General features: G+C 43.6%; 1 protein-coding gene across 1 annotated transcript in view; it reads left to right on the top strand.

Annotated features, from left to right (window-relative positions):
* LOC147640933 (cytochrome P450 86B1-like) overlaps window positions 1–171 on the top strand; it is a 2,496-nt gene extending 2,325 nt beyond the window's left edge. Inside the window, exon 1 of the mRNA XM_086809268.1 lies at window positions 1–171. This exon is cut by the window's left edge and continues 2,325 nt beyond it. The gene's annotated coding sequence lies outside the window, so the exon portion shown is untranslated.
* The last annotated feature ends 11,596 nt before the right edge of the window (window positions 172–11,767 follow it).

The raw sequence follows: 11,767 nt of genomic DNA, 5'->3' as shown, positions 1-11,767 counted from the left end.
ATGACTATGAGTGAGAGAGCATGAGATACTGTTAGTCTATGTTTGCCTTCTTTTAAGAAAAATAATATCATATTTCCTATTCACAGAAGGGAGCGAGAAGCTTCTTTATGGTCGCCTTCAAATTCTCATGAGCTATGGATTCCATATCAAAACACTTGGAAGGGTTGAATTCTTACTACTACACATCCACTAGGCTACGTTGACCACCACCCCTTGGATGTGCTTCCACAAAGTAGAAGTCACTTGCCAAAGCCATATAGTTGAGTTCAAAGGTCTAAAGCTTATACACTATAAATACAAACAAAATCCTTTACTTCTTAGAGAGAGTTCACTCATAGTTATAGGGTGAGTCTACACACGTGAATATGGACTTGCATTAATAAGATAGGTTGCTATCAAGTGTTTGTTTATATAACTATTTAATCTTCCATGAGTTTCTTGTAGTTTATTTATGAAAAACAAAAAAACCTATTCATGTGAGTACAAGTTGAGATAGTGTTCATGTTTTCATAGCTTCTTTTGTGGAGCTTGTCAATTAAGTACATAGGATTATGTGTTCAATACCTTCCTCAAGGGCACTACATCTTCAAGGAAAACTTGTAACTTTAGATCCTTAATAGTAGATAATGACATCTAAGAAGCCTAATAACAAAACGCTATATGCTATGATTAAAGAAAAATAAGTTGTTAACAAATTGCAACTAGAGATCTAGTATACGATTATGCTAAGTAGAACAACATCATGGATGATACTCTCTATAAACATGATACTCTCCAATGTGCTGAGCACTCTACGTACTTCCATTCTATACATAATCTTTGTGACACTCTCTCAAGGGTTTTACCCTACCTTGTGTTAGGACACAGGTAGGACTAGTAGGCCGGAGTCAAGAAGTTCAGGGGAGTCTGGACATGTGTGGACAGCCATGGCTATTTTAGCCGGCTAGGGTTCCTATATCCGGCGGTTGGGTGGAGAGTTGTCATATTCTCATCTAGAAGGTTTCATAGAGGTCGAAGGCTGATCTCGCATTGGTATCAGAGATATGCGATCTACGCGCTAACCAGCTACGCAATCCTTGCCATAATCCGCGATTCGTGGGCGAAAGAGATGCACAACAGTTTGTGGTGTGAGATAACAACCCAACCATAAGATCATGTTTTCAGAAGCATGGAGGAGAAGAAGTTGCGCGCTCCAGTCTTGGGAAAAATACGGTCCACAGTTAGTCGACAAGCGGCTCATTAGAGCAAGTTTGAGCTCATTTTAGGGCCCTCTAAGGATTTCACATGAGAATATTCTTTTAAAAATGGGGGCATGTATTTTTTTAAGCAAATCAGCTCCAAATCCGTTGAAGTTTGCATTTTTAGAACGTACTCTCTGAGAACTTTTTAGATGATATATAGCGTGATGGGGGTTGGACATGGGAAGGGAAAGATACTGAGAAGATTCCTTTCTTCACCCACGTTAAGAAGAAAGGAATCTTCTCAGTATCTGGGTGAAGAAAGGAATCTTCTCAGTATCTTTCCTTTCCCATGTCCAACCCCCATCATGCTATATATCATCGGAAAGCTTTCGGACAGTAGGTTTTGAAAATGCAAACTTCGATATATTTGGAGTTGATTCGCTGAAAATTTTCCATGCCCCCATTTTTAAAAGATTATTCTCATGTGAAATCCATAGAGCCCCAAAACGAGCTCAAACTTTTCCTAATGGTGAAGTCGCTCGCTTCTCAGACGACGACGTTTCCAATGTGACGCACGACGTTGTTTCCAATGTTACGCAGCCGGCCATAAGAGATCACAGCCGGACACAATAGTGTAAACGCTGCTGTTTACACCCGGGAAGAGGTCAATAGCGTACAGCCACGTGAAGATAACCCACCACAACAGCGCTGTTACAGTGCGAGATTTTTCATAGTTCACCTCTCTCCTATCTATAGCAACTACAGTTGCGCAAATTCTCAGCCGTCACATCAGCCGGCAAACGGGTTGCACAGTTGGCCAACACAATCTTCACACAACAGCAGCTGCCGGTTTCTTGCAACCAACAGTGACACAGCTGGCCATAGCAACCAAACGATGGCCAGACTTTAGGGGGGGGGAAAAAAAAACTTAAAAGCTGCAGTTCGCCATGGAGAGAACATACAATTGCTAGTTTTTTCATTGCTAGTTTTTTCTCTCTTTTTCTCTCTCTCTCTCTCTCTCTCGTTACTTGTTTACACGGAAGGGGCGAGGGCAATCGGCAAGGCAATCTCTCTCTCTTTCTCTTGTGTCTGCACGGGAAGAGACACGCAGTAGCAGTTGAAGAAGGAGGATTTTTGAAGAGCCACCAATACACGTCAGAGAAGAGGCTTTTGTTCTCGCTTTCGAGGAGGCTTTTTCTCGATATTTCTCTACAGCCCGCACACAAAAAGGAGACTAGAGTGGTGTCTATAGCAAGGCCGCTGACGCGAGCAAGATGAGCCAGTTTTGGTAAGGTATTCAACTTCATCTTACATTCAAATTTGATTTGTTACCATGACCTCAGAAAATTCCGAGCATCCCGGGGATCAGTAACACGGTGGTCAGCCATCTTTGGATACCAATATGGCTGATCTGGATGCAGGTGATCACGGATTTGTGGATTTGCATGCATATACCTTGTTAGAATCACGCACACAGAACAAAGTTTACTTTTTCTTTCTCAAAGTTTATAGACCATGCAAAAGACTCTTTGCAAAAGACTCTTAAGCAATTAGTCGCTAGTTCAAGGTTTCGGAGTGGGTTGATACTCTAGGGGCATCTACTCTTGGGGGTCAACTCAAGACACCGAAACGCCCGAGAATCAGGAAGTGGTAGCTATGCTCAAGAGCATGAAGCCTTTTGTATTCTGCGGAAAAGAGGAGTGTAATAAAGATGCAGTGAACACTTTTTTACAAAAGTGGATGGACTTTCACCTTTTGAAGCGTTCTCCTGATGTTGTTCGCATGCTTGAGACAAGTCTCATACTTGAGGGCAATGCCTATAAGTGGCGGATTAGCCTTGGCAAGAGTAATCGACTTGTGACATGGACTGCTTTTGAGGTACTTTTTCGAAAAGAGTTCTTACCTCTGAACGAGAAGGATCGCAACTGGGATATTTTGGACAATTGTAAGATGGAAGGTCTTACGTTGACCCAATATATTTCTAAGTATCACGAGATAATTCTCAAGCTTAAAGGTTTGGATGATTTTTTTTAAAATTGAGGTTTTTTGCGAGGTTTAGATAATGAATATAAAACTAAGGTTAAACTCAATATCCTAAAACTTTGGAAGAGGCCATAAAAAGTGTGCAGATCTTTGATGATAATATTGAGAAGAAACGCACGACCAAGACACCTTGGGTTGGAGCATCTGACTTTTGTAATTCTAAGGGGAACAATTTTTCATGTTAGTCGTTAGCAGAAACACTAGGGCGACGATGCCAATGTGGTGGATATAGGTGTTCTTGTAGATTTAATCGAGCCTCTGGTGTTACCACATGAGCCAAAGCGCATCTTGGATTATCAAGAGTAGCAAACTTGTCACAAAATTAGACAACAATGTCTAGTTAAGTGGAAGGATAAACTTGTCAGGCTAGTACTTGATATCCTACCTTTGTTTTCGAGGATGAAAACTCTTCCAAAAGGGGGGAGTAGTATCAGGACAAGGGTAAGACTAGGTGGGAGTTAGGCAGTTCAGGGGAGTCCGGACGTGTGTGGATGGCCAGGGCTATTTCAGCTAGCTAGCTAGCATTTATCTCATTCATTCATAATACAATCACCTTGTGTTGTGCCCAACTTGCTCTCTCTTACTTGCTCATGTTTTTGCTTCTTCTTCCTCCTCAACCATGGAGAGATTCCATCCTCCATAGCTCTATGGTTGATCTTTTGATTGCCAACATCATCAAGTAGTGAGTAATCCATAGAGAATACTCTTAATGAGAATGTGGAAGGGAGAAGGGAACTTCTTCTCCAACATTATCTGGAGGATTCATGGACTTAGCTTGGAATCCTAAGATATGGACATGAGCCTGAAAGGGAAGTTCTATAGGCTGCCAAGGGACAATCGAGCTCAAAATGAGAAGTGAGCACTAAAAGACCTAGAAGTACAGGACAACAACTAAGGGATGAATCATTGCCAGGGATAAGCAACCCTTAACCTGCAGTACAATACACTCCAAGAATACAAAGGGATCTTATAAGTTCACAAAGAATGGAGGCAATGTACTTCCCCACTTCCAGAGAACTACATATTAAGGAAAGAATGAGAGAAGCACAAGCCCAACTTAGAAGGATTGAACAAGAGAAGACTAGCTTAGATCTCCGGATAGGGAGTTAGCTGAGAGACGTGCTTTCAATACAGCAATACATGGAGAAGATTATTCCAATGTCAGGGGATCGAGGCTTAAAGAGAGCTTGGTTGCACGAGGCAGTGCTAAAGAGATTAAACAGGAAATGAAGGAGGGTATGCCACCTTTAGAGCCTATTCTCAAGGAGCCATAAGATGACCTAGTCGCTCTCACATCACCTCTCAAGAAAGGAGGAACTGTATGAGGGAAGTAGGAGAAAACTTTCACCAAGGCTGAGGTAGGTGCAATGTTAAGGACCCAAAAGTTTTAGAAGTATATGAGAGGCATGTTGCTACAAGAAGGGAGCCTGAGAGGAGCAGTTTTGGATGATGGTATAAACAGGAACGTAGAAATTATCCCAATACCACCTGACCCAAGGGTACATATAAACTAACATGATAGAGCCATAAGAGGCCGAGGTTGTTACCATATTATAGTAGTGATGTGTGTGAACACACTTAGGACCGCCGGGGCACTTTTTCCCTCACTAGGAGGTTTTTTCTCCCGTGCATTGTATATACGCCCATTATCTTTTAGGGTTGGTTATCTTTCATTTTTGGCACTCATAATACACTACTGTGTTGTGCTCAAGCTTCCTCATCTTCTTGAAGTTGTGTGTGCATTCCTGCAACCCTAATTCCAACAATTGGTATCAGAGCAGGCTTCCTCCTCCCGGGCAGCATCACCGGCACCTGCCGCTTCATCTCCTCCGATTGCAACGAGGTTTCACGAGCGTCTGCAGGTTAGTATATGCCGTGGGACAACCCGTAGGGCTTGGTCGTTTCAGAATTTTGATCTGAAGTCATTTCGCCCTCCGTTTTTGCATTCCAAGTACTGCGCAGGCAAAATCGTCCTACTGTGCAGATTTTCTGTCAAGATTAAAATCTGCAGGACAGGTGCCCATTCGTCTGTTTTGGGCTGTGCTACATAGCACAGGTCGATTTTATACAGGTTTACCTCTTACAGACAGCATTTACATCTAGTAGTACAGTCATTGGCCATGGCTGACAACAATGATGTATTCCGCATGTTGGCTGCTGAGGATAAGTTGGATGGCACCAACTATCCATTGTGGGCATATATGATGCGACATGTATTGGTAGCAAAGGGGTTATGGAACATTGTGCAGGGTATTGATGCACGTCCTATTGTGGCTGGGAATGCTGCAAACACATCAGAAACAGGTACTGTTGATGATGGTGCAGGCACAAGTGCTGTAGCAGCTGTTCGAGAACCACCACTTTCAGCAGAGCAGATTCGTTGGGATGGTAGAGATGCGCAGGCTCATGCCTTGATTGCGCTGTCTGTCAAACGTACCATTATCCCACATATTCGCTCCTGCAGGACTTCTAAGGATGCTTGGGATGTACTTGCCACATTGTATCAGGCAAGAAATGAGGCTCGTGTTGCTTATCTCCGAAAACAGTTGGAGAGTGAGCATATGAACGAAGGTGATTCTATGGATAGCTTTTTGACAAAGATCAAGGATTTCAAAGAGCAGCTCATTTCTGCAGATGAAATCCTGTCAGACAGTTCACTTGTGCAGACTGTTTTGAATGGTCTACCAGATTCTTATCAGGGTTTTGCTTCCACTCTTCGCTTGATGATGAAAGGCAATCCCAATGCCTTATCATTTGAGGAGTTAGTTTCTGTTTTGCTGCAAGAAGACCAGTCAAGGCAAAACAGGAATATTATGCGTGTCGCAGATCAAGCTTTCGTTGCTAGTCAGAGAAGCGGGAAAGGTAAAGCTGGCTTTTCTTCTAGTAAGCAGAAATCTGCAAATGCTGCGCAACCAAAGAAGGAAGACAAAGATGAGAAGAAGGGTGACAAACAGAAGACATTTTGCAAGTACTGTAAGTGTTGGAATTAGGGTTGCAGGAATGCACACACAACTTCAAGAAGATGAGGAAGCTTGAGCACAACACAGTAGTGTATTATGAGTGCCAAAAGTGAAAGATAACAAGCCCTAGAAGATAATGGGCGTATATACAATGCACGGGGAAAAAAACCTCCTAGTGAGGGAAAAAGTGCCCCGGCGGTCCTAAGTGTGTTCACACACATCACTACTATAATATGGTAACAAATCCCCCCTGGAGTGATGCGGTGAACAAGAGCTAGCACTCATGTATAGGGAAGTGTCTAGCTATGTGGACGAATCCACAAAAGGGAGTAAGCCCAAAGCTTTGCGAAAAGCTTCGAACTTTTCACGAGGCAGAGCCTTTGTGAAAAGGTCTGCAAGGTTATCCTGTGTTGGCACATAAGCCAAACTGATCTCTCCTGCAGAGAGTCTCTCCCTGACATAATGGTAGTGCACCTCAATGTGCTTCGTACGAGTATGGAACACTGGGTTCCGCGCAACTGCCAATGCGCTCTGACTGTCAGTGAAGATGGTGGTGGCAGATGGCTGCCCAACACCCAAATCAGCCATAAGGCGTCTGAGCCACACACACTCAACCGTAGCTGTGAAAGCTGCCCTGTACTCAGCTTCACAACTAGAAGTGGCCACAGTAGGCTGCTTCTTGCTCAACCATGATATGCATGAGCTTCCAAGCATGAAGCAAAAACCACTCGTGGACACGCGTGTGTCATAACAACCAGCCCAGTCAGAATCTGAAAAAACATGTAAATCTGGCGGCAATGATCCCCCCTTGGGATAAAACAACCCAAGATGCCGAGTACCACTCAAATAGCGAAAGATACGCTTCACTGCCTGCCAATGCTTAATGCCTGGGCTATGCATAAATCTGCTCACCTGTGAGACTGCAAACTGAATGTCTGGCCTCGTAATGCATACATAAATGAGGCAACCAACAGCTGTCTGATAGAGTGTGACATCAAAGTGATCTCCAGCATCATGAAGACTCAACTTCAAACCTGTCTCCATTGGAGTAGCAATAGGCTTGCAGTCTTCAAGGCCAAATCTCCGCAACAATGTTTCAATATACTTTGTCTGACACAAAGCAATACCTCCATCACACTGCTTAAATTGTATCCCCAAATAATGATGCAAATGTCCCAAATCTGACATCTCAAAAGAGGCATTCAAATCAGCCTTAAAATCAGCAATATGACTCTCATTTGGTCCTGTGAGCAGCATGTCATCGACATAGAGAGCAATGATTAGATGTACACCATCCACACGTTTAACATACAAAGTGCTTTCTGTTGGACTATTCTGAAACCCATGTGCAGTCAAATATGCATGTATTTTTTCATACCAAGCTCGTGGAGCTTGCTTTAAACCATATAAAGCCTTTTTTAACCTGCACACTTTGTTTTCCTGCCCTCTTTGAACAAAACCACGAGGCTGCGATACATACACCTCCTCATGCAAATCTCCATTTAAGAACGCAGTCTTTATGTCCAGCTGATGTACATTCCAACCATTATGAGCTGCTAATGCACAGATGCTACGAACAGTGGTCATACGACATGTGGGAGCAAAAGTCTCATCAAAATCAATGCCCTTCTCTTGAGCATAACCTTTTGCAACAAGCCTAGCCTTATGGCGATCCACTGTGCCATCAGGCTTACGCTTCAATTTGTATACCCACTTAGTGCCAATGGCCTTCTTGCCAGGGGACAAGTCACATAAAGACCATGTACCATTCTTCATAATAGCATCGTATTCTGCTTGCATAGCAGCCATCCAATTTTCTGAACTTTGTGCCTCATCAAATGAAACAGGCTCACTTTCATCGCACATACTAGAAACAGCCAATGCATAACAATCTGACGCATAAGAGGCACCATGAGAGCCAGAACGAGTGCGACTAGACAAAGGGGCATCCAACTTGCTGTCACGCAAAGTCTGCACCAGCCATCTAGGCATATTCCTAGAGCCCTCAATCTCTTGTCTCTCATCCTCAAGTGCATCATGCACATCTGCATCAGATATAGGCTGATCTGTGCCATCATTTAAAACCTGCATAGGCTGAAAAACTGCCTCATGAGGTATTGCACTTGACTGTGCACCACTGAAAAGAGGCAACAATGTATCATAGACATCACGTGAGCTGATATCTGTCTCCTTAGTACATGAAACCAAGGGCTGAACTGCATCTTCCACAAATACAACATCACGGCTAACCAAAATGCGCTTTGTCTGTGGATGATACAAACGATAGCCTTTGCTCTCAGCACTATATCCAACAAAAATACATTTGACAGCTTTGTCATCCAATTTTCTGCGATGTTGCACAGGCACTAATGCATATGCGAGGCAACCAAAAACACGTAAATGGCCAACAGATGGCTTGCGGCTATGCCAAGCCTCATATGGAGTGACAACCTGTAATGCTTTGGTGGGACACCTGTTTAGTACATAAGTGGCACACATGACAGCCTCAAGCCAAAAACCATGTGGTAGACTTTGACTCTTAACCATACATCTTGCCATTTCCATGAGAGACCTGTTTTTTCTCTCAGCCACACCATTTTGCTGTGGTGTATACGGCACTGTACATTGGTGTTTTATCCCACGCTCAGCCAGAAATGCATTAAATTCTGAAGACATATACTCTCCCCCTCGATCTGAACGGAGGGTGCCCATCTTACTTTCTGACACATTTTCAGCCATAACCAAAAACTATTTGAAGCACAAAAACACTTCGGACTTTGCCTTCAAAGGATATACCCATGCATGCCTGGTAAAATCATCAATGAAAGTCACGAAGTAAAGGTAGTTTCCAAATGATGGAGTTTGCATGGGACCACAAACATCACTGTGAACAAGCTGCAATCTGCGTTCAGCTCTCACTGATCCATCTTTGGGAAAGGAAGCACGCTGCATTTTACCCAATATGCAGCCCTCACAAACATGCTTGACAGGTGCCTCAAGCTTAGGCAAAGAAGACACCATTTCAGATTTCTGCAGGCGCAGCAAACTTGCAAAATTCAGATGACCAAAACGTGCATGCCACAGTTTTGCATTTGAAATAGCCTGCGTATCCATAATAGCACATGCTGAATCCTCTACACATTTGCCATCCATATTGAGCTTATACAGCCCTCGACATAGTGAACCAGATGCTACAATGATGTCACCACAAGAGAGATCATGAACAGTACATCTGTCATCCACAAATTTTACAACCAAACCTGTTTTGGCAAATGCGGAGACTGACAGCAGATTCTTTTTGATCCCTGGCACATACAATGCATCAAAAAGTGTAAAGGTGTTGCAATTTACAACATTCAGCACAATCTGTCCAACTCCTTTAACGGGATAAGAGGAGTTATTGGCACAAGTGACAGTATTCCCTGTGGGAGCAGACTCAAGGAAAGTGAATAAACTGCGCTGCGAGGTGATATGCTTAGTGGCACCACTGTCAAAGTACCATACATCTGAATCTACTGCAGACATACATGTGTCATGCAAAGATGGGTCATAACTGCACTGCGCATTGAATGCCCATTCTGTATCTTGAACAACATTAGCAGATTCATTGTTAGAAGGAGAGGCATCTGCAACAGCCATACCAGCCTCTTTCTTCTTAGCCTCTTTCGCAGCCAGCTTAGGACACGCTTTGATGACATGATCATTTCCCTTACAGTACTTGCAAAATGTCTTCTGTTTGTCACCCTTCTTCTCATCTTTGTCTTCCTTCTTTGGTTGCGCAGCATTTGCAGATTTCTGCTTACTAGAAGAAAAGCCAGCTTTACCTTTCCCGCTTCTCTGACTAGCAACGAAAGCTTGATCTGCGACACGCATAATATTCCTGTTTTGCCTTGACTGGTCTTCTTGCAGCAAAACAGAAACTAACTCCTCAAATGATAAGGCATTGGGATTGCCTTTCATCATCAAGCGAAGAGTGGAAGCAAAACCCTGATAAGAATCTGGTAGACCATTCAAAACAGTCTGCACAAGTGAACTGTCTGACAGGATTTCATCTGCAGAAATGAGCTGCTCTTTGAAATCCTTGATCTTTGTCAAAAAGCTATCCATAGAATCACCTTCGTTCATATGCTCACTCTCCAACTGTTTTCGGAGATAAGCAACACGAGCCTCATTTCTTGCCTGATACAATGTGGCAAGTACATCCCAAGCATCCTTAGAAGTCCTGCAGGAGCGAATATGTGGGATAATGGTACGTTTGACAGACAGCGCAATCAAGGCATGAGCCTGCGCATCTCTACCATCCCAACGAATCTGCTCTGCTGAAAGTGGTGGTTCTCGAACAGCTGCTACAGCACTTGTGCCTGCACCATCATCAACAGTACCTGTTTCTGATGTGTTTGCAGCATTCCCAGCCACAATAGGACGTGCATCAATACCCTGCACAATGTTCCATAACCCCTTTGCTACCAATACATGTCGCATCATATATGCCCACAATGGATAGTTGGTGCCATCCAACTTATCCTCAGCAGCCAACATGCGGAATACATCATTGTTGTCAGCCATGGCCAATGACTGTACTACTAGATGTAAATGCTGTCTGTAAGAGGTAAACCTGTATAAAATCGACCTGTGCTATGTAGCACAGCCCAAAACAGACGAATGGGCACCTGTCCTGCAGATTTTAATCTTGACAGAAAATCTGCACAGTAGGACGATTTTGCCTGCGCAGTACTTGGAATGCAAAAACGGAGGGCGAAATGACTTCAGATCAAAATTCTGAAACGACCAAGCCCTACGGGCTGTCCCACGACATATACTAACCTGCAGACGCTCGTGAAACCTCGTTGCAATCGGAGGAGATGAAGCGGCAGGTGCCGGTGATGCTGCCCGGGAGGAGGAAGCCTGCTCTGATACCAATTGTTGGAATTAGGGTTGCAGGAATGCACACACAACTTCAAGAAGATGAGGAAGCTTGAGCACAACACAGTAGTGTATTATGAGTGCCAAAAGTGAAAGATAACAAGCCCTAGAAGATAATGGGCGTATATACAATGCACGGGGAAAAAAACCTCCTAGTGAGGGAAAAGTTGCCCCGGCGGTCCTAAGTGTGTTCACACACATCACTACTATAATATGGTAACAGTAAGGGAAATGATCATGTCATCAAAGCGTGTCCTAAGCTGGCTGCGAAAGAGGCTAAGAAGAAAGAGGCTGGTATGGCTGTTGCAGATGCCTCTCCTTCTAACAATGAATCTGCTAATGTTGTGCTAGATACAGAATGGGCATTCAATGCGCAGTGCAGTTATGACCCATCTTTGCATGACACATGTATGTCTGCAGTAGATTCAGATGTATGGTACTTTGACAGTGGTGCCACTAAGCATATCACCTCGCAGCGCAGTTTATTCACTTTCCTTGAGTCTGCTCCCACAGGGAATACTGTCACTTGTGCCAATAACTCCTCTTATCCCGTTGAAGGAGTTGGACAGATTGTGCTGAATGTTGCAAATGGCAACACCTTTACACTTTTTGATGCATTGTATGTGCCAGGGATCAAAAAGAATCTGCTGTCAGTCTCCG

This window comes from Cibotium barometz, chromosome 2 (genome assembly GCF_041138505.1).
Source record: "Cibotium barometz isolate CiBa-2024 chromosome 2, ASM4113850v1, whole genome shotgun sequence".
Lineage (NCBI taxonomy): Eukaryota > Viridiplantae > Streptophyta > Polypodiopsida > Cyatheales > Cibotiaceae > Cibotium > Cibotium barometz.
This window is presented reverse-complemented; position numbering and strand designations above follow the sequence as displayed.